At 38.1% G+C, this 13748-nt stretch overlaps 1 pseudogene; it reads left to right on the forward strand.

Annotated features, from left to right (window-relative positions):
• The window catches only part of LOC121393741, a 57046-nt pseudogene extending 48994 nt beyond the window's left edge, over window positions 1-8052 (forward strand).
• Window positions 8053-13748: the final 5696 nt, after the last annotated feature.

Consider the following 13748-nt stretch of genomic DNA (forward strand, 5'->3'; position numbering starts at 1 on the left):
GTTTGTCAGCTACCATAGCTGCATCTGTAAATAAACCATATGTTGAGGTAATTCTATTAAGTTTTCTTTCAGACCTCTACGTAAGGGGCTAGAATACTGTGGGGAACTCAGTAGGGGTGGGGATGGGTGAAGAGGAGTAAGATAGAAAGGAATTAGGTGGGTACAGCGGGGTGTCAGCGAACTCGCTCCTTATATACATCTGTTTCTTTAAACAAAAACCATCTAATCCAGATAGCAGTAAAACGTACGAACTGATCAGGGCTGGAGGATGACATGTCCTCAAATTTGCAAATTTCCGTAATTTTATTGAACCAGTCTTTTATGGTAGGGGTATAGGTGGTTTTCCAGTGAAGTGGAATTAAAAGTTTTGCCGCATTTAGTAATTGTGGTTCTAGGCTAGAGGTGAACGTTGCTACTGGCTGTGGATTGTGGAATAACAGCACTTGCTGGGGGTTCTGAGAATTGCACTAGACAGTGAGCATACCTCTTCCCAGAAAGGTCGTTTGAGGTCGCATGTCCAGAAAATTTGGTATAAGGTGCCTTTTTCCCTATTACAACGCCAACAAATGCCATTTGAAGTTTTGTATATGTGTTGTAACTTGGAAGGCGTATAGTACCACCTTGTGAGTATTTTATAGTTTAAGTCTTGTATTCGGCAGCATCTCGAGCTTTTGAGCATTTTAGAGAGTATTTGTTCAATCTGCATCTCCTTGAACTGAATATTTAGATCATAAGACGACCTCTTGATAAATGGTACTGACTCCCAGTTAGTTGGTAATTGGAGCATTTTCTATAAAAGGGAATCAACATGTCTTGGTGGGTCTGGTAGTGTGCACGTCAGTTCGAATTTGGTAAGGTATCGCCCTAACGTTTGTGATCCTCCTAGGCTGTGAAAATAGTGGGCTATTTTTGTGAATTTTAGGTGATCTATCTGCTTAAAGTTTAGTATTTTATCTTTAGGTATGAGTGATTTATTTTCCATGAAGTGAAGAAGTTGGAGGTTCCCTTCTTTTAGCCAGTCATGTAGGTTGATGGGTTGTAGACCGGGAGGAAAGGCAGGGTTGTTTATTAATGGGATTAAGGGCAACGGGTAAGTTGAGAGTGAATATTATTTGCGACATTTATCCCATATTGTAATAATAGTGGATGGTCAGAGTGTTTGTCTTCTATACAGTATATATTATCTATCCAGGGTAGATGTAGGAGATATGTATATGCTGATTGTTGTTCTATTTAGCTTATTTAAGCTTTATGTTTGCGTAATGTGACCAGTCTATTATTTTCAACAAGACTGAGGCATAGTAATATGTCCGGCAATCAGGTAGTGCTATACCTCCCTGGCGTTTAGATTTAGTTAGTGTTTTGTAACTAATTCTGGCTTTTTTGTCCTGCCATATAAAGTGTTTTATCATATTTTGTAGTTGGTTCAATAGTGATTCTCCTATTTGTAATAGGAGTGTTTGGAAAATGTATAGGATTCTAGGCATGATATTCATTTTTACGATGTTCATCCTCCCAAACCATGATAGAGGTTTATCCTTCCACATATGTAGGTCTCTTTTAATCTTTCCTATCACTTGTTTCAAATTGAGTTCTGCCCAGTTCGAGGTATCCTTGGTGATCTGGAGGCCTAGATAGGTAAGGGAGCGTGGGTTCCATTAATATGGGAATCCTGTGGACATAGACTTTTGAACATGGAGTCCTGTATTAATGTACATAAAATATGAAAGCCACTGAGGGCTCCTAAAAAATAACCCAGCTGGTGCAGACCACACTGCAGGATTTATGCAGCTTAGTTCCAATCAAGTACTGTTTTATTATTAGAAAGAAAAGGGAAATCATTCAAAAACTAATCTACAGTGATCTTATTCAATATTGTTTGATAGGTTAGCCGTAATAAAACAGATATTGTGCACAGTAATAGTCTCTGCATACTCCTGTATATTATGTAGATGAGTTGGCTACTATGCTGATTAATGACTGTCATTCCATGTTCAGGAATTCTAAATATCTGCATGATGACAAAGCTGAAAAACAGAACTAAATACAGGCATGCTAACTTGCAAAGATGATAACTAGAAATGTGCATAAGCCTATTAATAGGCTTTTCTTGGCTATAAAACAGGGCTGTTCCTGTTAAATGTAGGTTTCCCTCCTCATGCAGAACAGAAAGTAAAAATGTAATCATGAATGGTAATGATTTTTTTAATATTTCTAAAAGTAGCACCTGATGAACATTAGAAAAGTATTGCTTTACATATATAATGGTAAGTCTTTGGTGTACATCTGTTTTCTTTAAAGGAAAGCTGGATTTTTCGCTAAGCTTTTTTCCCAGGCTCGTAATCCTTTAACGAATAAATTGCATGTGCGGTAAAAAAAATTACAAAAGCAATGCTCTGCCATTTTACTGATAAGGATAACATGTAAAATGGCAGTGTGGTGCTTTGTTAATTTTTTCCAAGGATGATGCTCTTTTTAGGGGATGCAAGAGAGCTAGAAGTAAAATGGTGGATTGACCCTCTGTTAGTGTTTTCCTCGACAAGTGCATTCATTTCTGAAAAGGGGCATTGGCCCGAGGAAAAAATACCCACCAGTGAATTTGCCTTTCCTTGTCCTTTAGGATAAAAATGGAGAGATTTATTTGTCATTTTGCATTGCTGTAGGTCATGGCTTTGCAACCGCAACGCGTTCGGCTAAAACCATGGCTGGTGGCCCAGGTGGATAGTGGAATGTACCCTGGTCTCGTCTGGTTGAACAGAGAGGCAAAAAGGTTCCAGATCCCATGGAAACATGCAACAAGGCATAGCCCCCAGCAGGAAGAAGAAAAGACAATATTTAAGGTAAGTAATTATGATTGCAATAACTGTACAGTTATATGTTCTGCTTATACATGCAGATGAATTAAATATAAATTGTAACTATAATTACTCAGTCCATAAATAGTGTGTATTGCATAGCGATATTTAGAAAGCTTTTGGGGCTTATTTACTAAAGCAGAATGTGTATTTCCAAGTAGAAATGGCATCACCCCAGTGTTTTCCATTTACAAAATGTGAAGCTCCATGAAAAGGTTTCTCCAGCCACTTTCTAAAGTATATTTCTGGTCTCTCTCTTTTTCTTTTTGCTTAAAACGTTCACCAATTCTGAGTTATAAGCCATGGCCAAAATTAGTTTTATATTTGACTTAACTCTATCACCAGATGGATTTGGAAAGTCAGATTCCTGTATAAAAATGTTTGTGACAATATTTTCCATTGCATTTTCATGCCAAGAAATTGGAACCATTTAGCCTCCCTCTCTCTTCTCTTTATTGTAAACTCTGACAAAGAGGATCCTTATCAGTGTTATTTTCTATAGTATATGTTAGTGCTTTATACGTAATATTATTTTCATAGTAATTGAATTGTTTTCCATCATCTAGTGGCTTTCCCCTTGCGCCTTAGAATGATTCTGGCCTTACTGTCATTTTGTTAAGCCTAATTAAAATAAATCACGTTTCCTGTGAAAAATAGCTAATGGCTTAACTATGATTTTATATTTTGCAGCAGACTCACCCATGGGATCATCTAGTACAGGCAGCTGCACCCCTGAGCAAACATGGCCAAAGACTGAGCCTCAGGAGATGGAAGTGCCCCCAACATCAGGCCCTGCTGACTTTTTCAGTTCTCCCGAGATGTGGATCAGTTCCCTACCAAGTATGTAATGTTTAAAGCATAGCTACATTGTTTTAATCTACATATATAGATGCCTGATGTCTTCAGGTCTGGTTTACTTAAAGACCCAGTGATTATTACGTTAAATATTGTGTGTTGTAATAGCTTGTACTCAAAATATTAGGTATACGTACATTCACTGCATAAAGATAGGAAAGCAAAGGGTAGTCTTGAAGAACACTGCATGATGTGTAAGAATGGGGGCATTGTACGCATATGGTGTAGATGGGGTCTGGGAAAAATGTATTTGCTGTGAAGTTACACCCCGTGTGGGTTACGGGGGGGGGGGGGGCGCTTGAGGGGTGGTTTTTATAGATTTTAAATTATTTGTCTTTTTCTTCTGACTCCAGCTTTCAAATGGGGGTCACTGACTCCATCTAAAGACAAATGCCCTGTAAGGCTACAGATATATTTGCTATTGCTACTTTGTATTACTCATCTTTCTATTCAGGCCTCTCCTTCTCATATTCCAATCTCTTATTCAAATCAGTCCATGGTTGCTAGGGTCATTTGGACCCTAGCAATCAGATTGCTGATACTGCAAACTGGAGAGCTGCTGAATATAAAGCTAAATAACTTAATACCCACAAATAATAAAAAAATAAAACCAGTTGCAAATTGTCTCATAATATCACTCTCTACATCATACTAAACATTAATTTAAAAGTGAACAGCCTTTAAGGTGCTCACATTTGTTGATCTGCTTGTTTGTGTGTAATACACTTGCAAGATTTAGAAACATATAGCCAGGATCAGAACATAAGATTGTTTAAAATTCAGAAGTTAACAGCACAAAATACCAAGAAAATGCTTGTAGAAAACACATTTATATGAAATTAAATTGATAAAGCCCGCTTTTTAATACAAGATTACATATGCTTACAGTCTATAGCAAAAATGTCTAAATTGTGCTTAACCAGGTATCCTTTACAGCTGTCAGATACACTCTGAGCTGCAGAATAGTTCTCCCTCCTTTAAAACTTAGAAGAAAATACACTGCACATAGTCATGTATCTGCTAAACCATTTTTAATTGATGTATAAACTTATTTTTGTGCTTAGTGACTGACTTAGAAATCCAGTTCTATTATCGGGGCAAAGAGATGGGTCAGACAATGACAGTCAGTAATCCTCAAGGCTGCCGACTTTTCTATGGCGACCTGGGACCAATGCCCAATCAGGAAGAGCTGTTTGGACCCATCACCCTTGAACAAGTTCGCTTCCCTGGGACAGAACAAATTGTAAATGAAAAACAGAAGCTCTTTACTAGTCGTCTTCTTGATGTCATGGACAGGGGTCTGATATTAGAAGTCAGTGGGCATGCCATATATGCAATCAGACTGTGCCAGTGTAAAGTCTACTGGAGTGGGCCCTGCTCACCATCTCCGACTACCCCAAACCTTATTGAAAGGCAGAAGAGAGTTAAACTTTTCTGTCTGGAGACTTTCCTTAGTGGTAAGTATTCTGTCTCAATACAAGTGTGAAGACCTGAAAGAGTTTGTGATAAATATTCTTTTTTTTCTTGTTTAGCAAGTCTAGCATAGCCTGTTCTGGATAGAAAAAGATGACATGGTCAAATTATTAACAATTTAAGTTTCATTTATACTCCTATCCAAGTTTGATTTGTTTTTAAGCATTCCTACTAAAAGTAAGTACTTATTACGGCCATAGCCATGTCTTATTTCGTCAATTCCTATAGGGACAGGTTCAATCCCACTGTCCAGCCGTTTCTGCTTTCATACCATTCTTCAGCAGTCTTTTAAGTCTACCTATTTTTATAAAATTTCCTGCCATTCATTTTATCATTAGTTACAAACTGAATTGTAAATTAACTCGGATCTATCTCCCTTCTAATGGAGATCACCAAAAGTCTGTTACTTAGTGGAAAAGGCATTACTTGAATTATTTGCTCTATGGAGTATTGAGCTAATTTATCATTTGGGGCACTGGAATGATACCATGTGCTTATAGATATACTTAATTTTCCTGAGTACAAACTGTTTTGTCATGAGTTTGTGTGGGTACTATAGACAGAGGCCCAAACAGCCCCCACCCGCCCACTAAATAGTACTGCAGTCTCTCTGGCATTTGCCAGGTCTCACAGATTGCTAGTCCTGGCCTGATTTAGGTGTATATCAAGACAGTGGCTTCTGCTCTGTGTTTTGTCAAAGTTTATGTAATATGCAGAAGTGCACCACTATTTCTATAAAAAGAGATACATTTTTATTGTACCTTTGGTGCAAGGAAAAAGTATTTGAACCTTAGGATTTATGGTGCAAACTGAGTTAATCTAAGGCAATACACTACTGGACCCGCTCATTTGACGAGGTCACAATTAGGCCACCAACACACTGGGCCAAATCAGGATAATTTGATCATTTGGGCCCAAGGCCAGTGGCGTCCTAAGGAGACCCTTTAGGAGAAGGTTGCATCAACCATCACCAGTAGGGGTTTTCAGTATTCAGCTGAAAATTTGTCTGTAAGACAAGCTTTTTGGAGGCCCCCCTTACACAGGCCAATAAGGTACAGACACTGTCTGGAGAGGCAGAGTCACAGCATTCATCCCTCTGGAAAAACTTTTCTATGTGGCAGTTGATTATCTGACTTTTGCCAATATACCCATCACAAATGACCGCAACAAAATATCACTTGCATTTAGTTTATAACAACGCTAATTTAGGTGCAAGAAAAGTACTGAATTGTGTTTGTCCCAAATTATTCCTTCCCTTCAAAGTGCTGATTCTATTTTTCTTGTTCAAGTCTCAATGGGAACCATACAAATAGAAAAATGAATAGCAGATGCATAGCAAGCCCAGTATTCAAGCCCTCCTTGGCATGGGACTTATGTGCAACCAAGCCTAACCAAAATGTAGTCAAGAGGCATATATTTTTTACACACAATGTTTTATCTGCTAATTCTGTTATAAAAAACTGATATTGTGACTGAATTGTTTTATTGATTTATTCTTGTATGTAGAACTTATTTGTCATCAGAAGGGGGCTCCTACAAAGCAGCCACCATGTGAAATCTACTTATGCTTCGGAGAGGAGTGGCCAGATGACAAATCCAGAGAAAGAAAGCTCATCATTGTTCAGGTGTGCTACTCAAAAGTTCATACTGTACATGTACTACGTGTACATTATTAGACAGGGTAATGTAACGGCAACTTATGGAAAGCAGTCCTAAATGGATGCTTAAATATGTGTCCTTTTGAATGCAAAGATGGTGGTAGGGCAATTAATTAGGTATTTTAAATTTACGAATCCATGCATCTTATACAATCTCCTGTAAATTTTGCTATTTTAGCAGATTATAACAGGAGAATTTTTGGGGGCCCAGATGCATAACAGTGACAGATGTTCAACATACGTTCAATGAATACGACTGGTGCTGAACATACTTTTAGCATTGCTTTAATTACAAAACATCTATCTAGTTATTTCTTGAGCTAAACTGGGCAAATGGGAAATCTGAAGCAACTGCATGTCCCAGTGACACACACATAATAACTCTTACTTTATTCTATATTTTTTTTTTTACATTTCTTCACAGATAATACCAGTTGTAGCACGTATGATACTTGAGATGTTTAGTCCGTTTGCAAATCTCTGTCCCTGACATCAAAGACAACATTGTTGCTCATCTGAAACAACTGTATCGCCTTCTTCAGAACTACCAAGGGCCAGATGCTTGGCCTCTCATGCAGCCCCAAAACATGCACCTGGCTGAGACACTTCAAACCCAGTGAGGACTGGTTCCTCACAAAACTCTTGTCTTTTTAAAGCAGCACAAACTACTGCCCCTGCTGGGGGAGCTTTTACTATATTAGAGTGTAGAAGAAGGACCCCCCCCCCCAGTAATATGGAAGCTTTAATGCATTAACATCTTAGGTCCAATCAATTGTATACCCCTTGCACATACCTGACATGTTGTTTTAGAGTCATTGTAGCTTTAAAAACAGGGAATATTACTGGTTTTACAATCAGGCTTATGACAGGTGTTCCACAGGGGAGCCTGCAGCTGCCCCATTTGTGAACGTATAGGTTAGAATGGGACACGTGGGACAGAAAAGCACAGCCCTGTTTGAAAAGAGACAAGTGGATTTTATTCATTTTTGTCACTACACATACAGGTTAGCACGGGGTTTTATCTTCTTTTATTTTTCCAGAAGCTGAAGAAAATGCTTCACAATACATTAAGGCTTACTGAAAGCTGTTTTTTCTAAAGCACAGGCAGAAATTGAGCTTTCTGCAAATTTTCCCACCATTGTACTTGTACTCTACTTATTTATTATTTTTATTGCATTAAAATTATTTTTTCTCCTCCATTAACATATTAAAATAATAGTATAGTATTCAGTGCTGTTAGTGTGAAACCATAGGACTATGTGGCATGAAGGTCAGATGAAGGGGGGAGTACATCTACAAATTTACTTTTTTTTTTTAGAAACCTTGATTTCTCATCAAGCATTCACCAGTAACTAAATAGCCCATCTAAATTCTAGAATAGAAGGAGAACAAATATCATTTGATAAAAAAAGATATAGCTTCATTGCCATCTAAATCACTTCTACAATTTCAATTTGGTGGTTGGAAAAGAACGAAAAATATGTTACTGAAATTTACTTTTGTGTACAACATGCTCAAGTTTATGTAAAATTCCCTCAATTTTTTTTTTTTAATAGCAAAATTATACTATTTGGGGAAAATTACATGACTGCAATACTTTTTAAATAAATATTTAATAACCATGCAAAATTAAACAAATAATTTATTGGTGCAAACAATGTATTCATAATCTGCTAATAAATACCCTTTTTTCCAAGAAAATGTTTGAAATTACGTTGTAATTGCATTGCCAAAGGGCATTCTTACAGTCACACTATGCATATGAGGTTTTCATTGTAGACTACGGGGCTGCATGTGGCATCTCTTGCTATACATTTCCAATTTTACTTCTAGTATACTGCTTATGTGCAACTCTAGTGAGCCTGACTGAAGTACAAGGGATCTCTGGGAAAACAGGGTAAGATGGCAGCATTGTGCTTATGTAGAAAAAATCATAGGCCAGTCAAATTTATTCATGAGCAAATCACAGTAGAAAAATGTAATTTGTGTGCCTAACAAATTGATACCCACTAGGCTTTTATGTCTTTTAGGGCATGTGCACTTGTGCTGTTTTGTCACTCACAGATACAAATCAATAAAGGAATTCTTTAGAAATGTATCCAAGTACACTATAACTATAATGAACAGTGCATGATAAGGACTGATATAATGACAAATGATAGTCCTCATTGTGCTGTGTGTAACTGCTAAAGCATTTTTGGCAAATTACATAATGTATCTCCACACAGTCACCCATAACTGTCTTTGCTTTTTTTTTAATAGGTAACTTTTTATTAACATTTCCAAAGGAAAAAAAAAAAAAAAGCGGGATACAGAAAAGAAAAAAGGGGGGGGGAGGTACAGCAAGTCCATATGCAACTATTACATTCCATAAGCACACAGAATAATATCATGCAGAATTCAAGGCAATGTTGGCAAGTGCACATCGGTCCAAGGGAACTGTCTTTGCTTTTAATAGTAAGAATACACTATTTTGGATTTTTCTGACATTACTTTTCTGGTGAATTACCCTGAGTCATTGATTTTTCTGAATAAAGAAAATATTGCCTGCCTGTATTAATATATACATAATGTTAATTACTGTATCATCACTGTAACAAGGGGGAACAGATTCTGTGGCCTCAATTCTGGCCTGGTAAGTACCCACTCTGCTCCCTCTGTGCTGTAATTGCATATTTATTAAACAAATGTTTTTGATCCCCACCATATATAAACCTATACTTTTTTCGTGTTACTTCACCTTTAAATTAACGTTTAGTATGATGTAGAGAGTGATATTCTGAGACAATTGTTTTTACATGGCGTCAGTGACCCCATCTGAAAGTGTCAAAAGAAGAAGGCAAATAATTCAAAAGCCATAAAAAAGAAAAGAAATGAAGGCCAATTTAAAAGTTGCAATTGATTTTCATTTGTGTTTTTTGAGATATTTAGCTTTTTATTCAGGAACTCCCCAGATTGAAGTCCAGCAATCTGGTTGCTAGGGTCCAAATTATTCTAGAAACCATGCATTGATCTGAATGAGAGATTGGAATATGATTAGGAGAGGGTCTTAATATAAAGATGAGTAATAAAAAGTAGTAATAACTATAAATGTGTAGCCTTACAGAGCATTTGTTTTTAGATGGAGTCAGTGACCCCCATTTGGAAAGAGTCAGACAGTGGCAGAACTACCGGGGGGGCAGGGGGTGCGAGCGGCCAGGGCCCGCACCCCGTAAGGGCTCCCCGGCAGCTCACTCACGCTGACAAATGCGGCCGTACGGAGGGGGCGGGGCCCGGCTGCGCGTCACGCACCAGGGCCCGCCCCCTCTAGTGACGCTACTGGAGTCAGAAGAATAAGGCAAATCATTTAAAAACTATACAAAAGAAAAAATGAAAACCAATTGAAAAGTTGCTTAGAATTAACCATACACACTAAAAGTTAATTTGAAGGTGAACCACCCCTTTTTCAGTTCACCAGAAATAAAGACTTTTTTCAATTACTTTGCAGAAAATGTAAAGTTTTGTAATACCTTTTATTGGCTAACTGAATAAGTAAAAATTGCAAGCTTTCAGAGCACACGGGCAGCTTCGTCAGGCAAAATTCAACAAAAGGAGGATATGGGTTGGGGGTAATTAAAGGGTGTCTGTCACCCAAAAATGTTTCCCCCACAGCAGATGCAGCCTAATAGAGCCTGCACACCAGTTAAAGGAGAAGTAAGCCCCTTATTAAAAAACTCCTACACTACATAAACCTCCCCTCCCTCCTCCCCCCCCAGCCTAGCTGCTACCCCGGGCAAATGCCCCTAACTTTTTACTGACCAGTGCAGATTCACAACATGGTCAGGTCTTCAGATAAGCTGGGGGAGGGGAGGAGGGGGTCTATGTAGGGTAGGGGTTTTTAATAAGGGGTTTACTTCTCCTTCAAGGGAAACTGTGATTTTTTTTAAAAAAAATAATGCCCCCTGTCTGTACTAGGCAAGCCATGCTGGGGCTGCTATCGATAGTTATGGCGGCTTCATTATGCCAAACAATATCCATGTACTATAGATATGTGTTGGTTTGCAGACAGGGCATATTTAAAACTGTAAACTGCCAATGTATGGTGCATCTGCTGATTAGGAAGTGAATGAACTGCACGTCTATTTCACATTATCCTTTTTCCATAATTTTAGGCTGTTGGTACAAATGAGCTGAAACAAGCAAAAGGGAACCCATACTGTGTATGGCCCTATGTACAGTATATATCCATCACCATGGATACCATGAAGGGTTGGCCCCTTACACACCTATAATGGCTCTTGCAAGATGCAGACATAGCATTGGTGTTGCGGCTACGGGTCAACCACCATGCCTTCCCATAAAAACCCAGAAGTTAGAGCTGAATTATTTTATTAGCAGCGATATAACAATAGGACAACATTCTATTGATAACTTTCTCCACCAATCTGAAGCGCCAATGGCGCCAATAGAAGCGGAGGTGACATAAACATCAAGCCCGCCGCTTGTACGTGAGATATTAGGTATAAACTGCATCTCGACTGGCCATAGTAGTACGGTGTCCATCATAGGACAACTTCCGGCATTGTGCTACATGAGCCCTCCCTGTCAAAACTCCTGCATCGCTAGTGTTTCAACTCCCACTTCAACAATGTGCTTTCCACTAATTTAGCCCTCATCTTCTGAGAGATGTAGTTCAGAACACCCATATGTATATAATGTCTATGGTTAATGCAATTGTCTGAATGCATTTCTGAGGTGACCTTCCAACAGATGAAACTTGGTCAAAGATGAGACTGTAATGTTATATAAAGCACTGCTGCCTGGAGACCTGGAGAATGTGGAGTGAGGTTGGGGCTGCAATTGTGTCTGTCATGAATCCATAGGGGTTACAGTATGTCAAAGTGCTTAGGGGTCTGTTTAAGACTTGTGTGTTTCACCAGCAGGCTTACCCCCTTATTGACATATCAGTGGATATACTTTACTATTTGACACATACAGTATAAAGCATATAAAAATGCAATGGCGCCCTATTTTTGTATTTTCACAGATTTTTGTTCGATGTGTATATTTGATGTATGATGTATAAATGTATTTATAAAGTACCACAAGGATACTAAGTGCTCTATAATCTTACAGTGTACACAGGGAACATTAAAATAAATAAATAAGTATAAATATGGTAAGAGACACGGTAGGAAAAAGGCGTCTCCCCCGTAGAGCTTAAAAGATGGTGGATAATATACAGGCATACATTTGTGGGCATTAACCCTTTAGTACCAGAACTGGACTAGACTACATAATGTTCTAGTACCTCCAATGTCAGCATTTTAGTATCTTTTTAAAGAGACTGAGCAAGTGTTTCTTACAAAGGAACTTGGGTCTTCTGCTGCTACTGAATAATTTATTTTGAAATGGGGTTATTGTGTGACTTAATTAGGGATGTGGTGGAAAAACCTAAAGACAATTATGTAACATTTTGTGTGTGTGTGTGCGCGCAAGGCCTTATGCAAAGGTAAAACATTAAGACATGCAAGCATAGACCAGCACAACAGCCTGCTTTGATTTCAGACATGCCAAGCCCTACCAACAAAAACAGCACTATTAGGATGGGAGAGGGGGAGGCACCTACATTTTATTCCCCTGCCGGCTCAGTTTTTTTGCTCGTTCACCACTTTTTTTGTATAGGGGGGAACACTATTATATAAGATATATTATATGGTAAATAATGTACCCACTTATGTAAAATATAAGGAGAGTTCCGTGACCATATAAAGGCATACAGGTCATAGAACTTCAAGGTGGCTTCTAATATCCGCATATTTTATAACGGGTTCATTGCTTAATATAATACACAAGTTTCACGTGACAGAAATAACATAATTAAGCACTGATTAAAACTGAGAACAATAAGCATAATTTGTAAAGATATTATTTACAATATAGTCATGGCTCTAGTGTAATCTAATATTATTATTTTTCATTTAGCTAAATAAGAAAAGTAACTTTCTGAAATACTAGTCTTTACAGTCTTAAATGTGGCCAACTGAGCCTACAAGGTTTCCAAAACTGTTATTGTTCTTCTTTTTGTACAGACCAATAGATGGAGCTGCAGACAGATGTTACTGTGTGTCTGAGCTCAAGGGCCACTTCCTTCCATGTGAGACAGGTACAAACTTGTGGTGTGACGGTGAAATCATTGTTCGCCTGGAAATCAGGAAAAACATGCAGACTGCTAGTCTCATTTTGTGGTAAACACTATGGGGCCCATTTACTTCGTTCGAGTGAAGGAATAGAGGAAAAATAGTTTGAATTTCGAATGTTTTTTTTGGTTACTTCGACCATCGAATGGGCTACTTCGACTACGACCTTCGACTTCGAATCGACCGATTCGAACTAAAAATAGTTAGACTATTCGACCATTCAATAGTCGAAGTACTGTCTCTTTAAAATATTCTTCAACCCCCTAGTTCGCCACCTAAAACCTACCGAGGCCAATATTAGCCTATGGGGAAGGTCCCCATAGGCTTCCTAACAATTTTCTAATCGAAGGTATATCCTTCGATTGATGGATTAAAATCCTTCGAATCGTTCGATTCGAAGGATTTAATCGTTCGATCAAACGATTATTCCTTCTATTATTCCTTGAAATCATCCAAACACTTGTCTGCAAAAGGTCAAAATAAAAGCAGTGACTGCAGATGGACTAGTTATTTTCCATGCTCATCACTGGCTTTTTTGTTCTGTTTTAAAGTAAACACATAAAATGAGGGAAATAGCTATAATATTTATTTAGCCAATAGCCATTTAGCCATATATTCTTCTCTTGTGATTTTCCTTGCATCCCATCATGCATTTGGGATCAACCCTGTCAAATGATCTAGGTGCAATAGTGCAACACATCATTGGGGGTATATCAGTTTAACTTATA

This window comes from Xenopus laevis, chromosome 5L (genome assembly GCF_017654675.1).
Source record: "Xenopus laevis strain J_2021 chromosome 5L, Xenopus_laevis_v10.1, whole genome shotgun sequence".
Classification (NCBI taxonomy): domain Eukaryota; kingdom Metazoa; phylum Chordata; class Amphibia; order Anura; family Pipidae; genus Xenopus; species Xenopus laevis.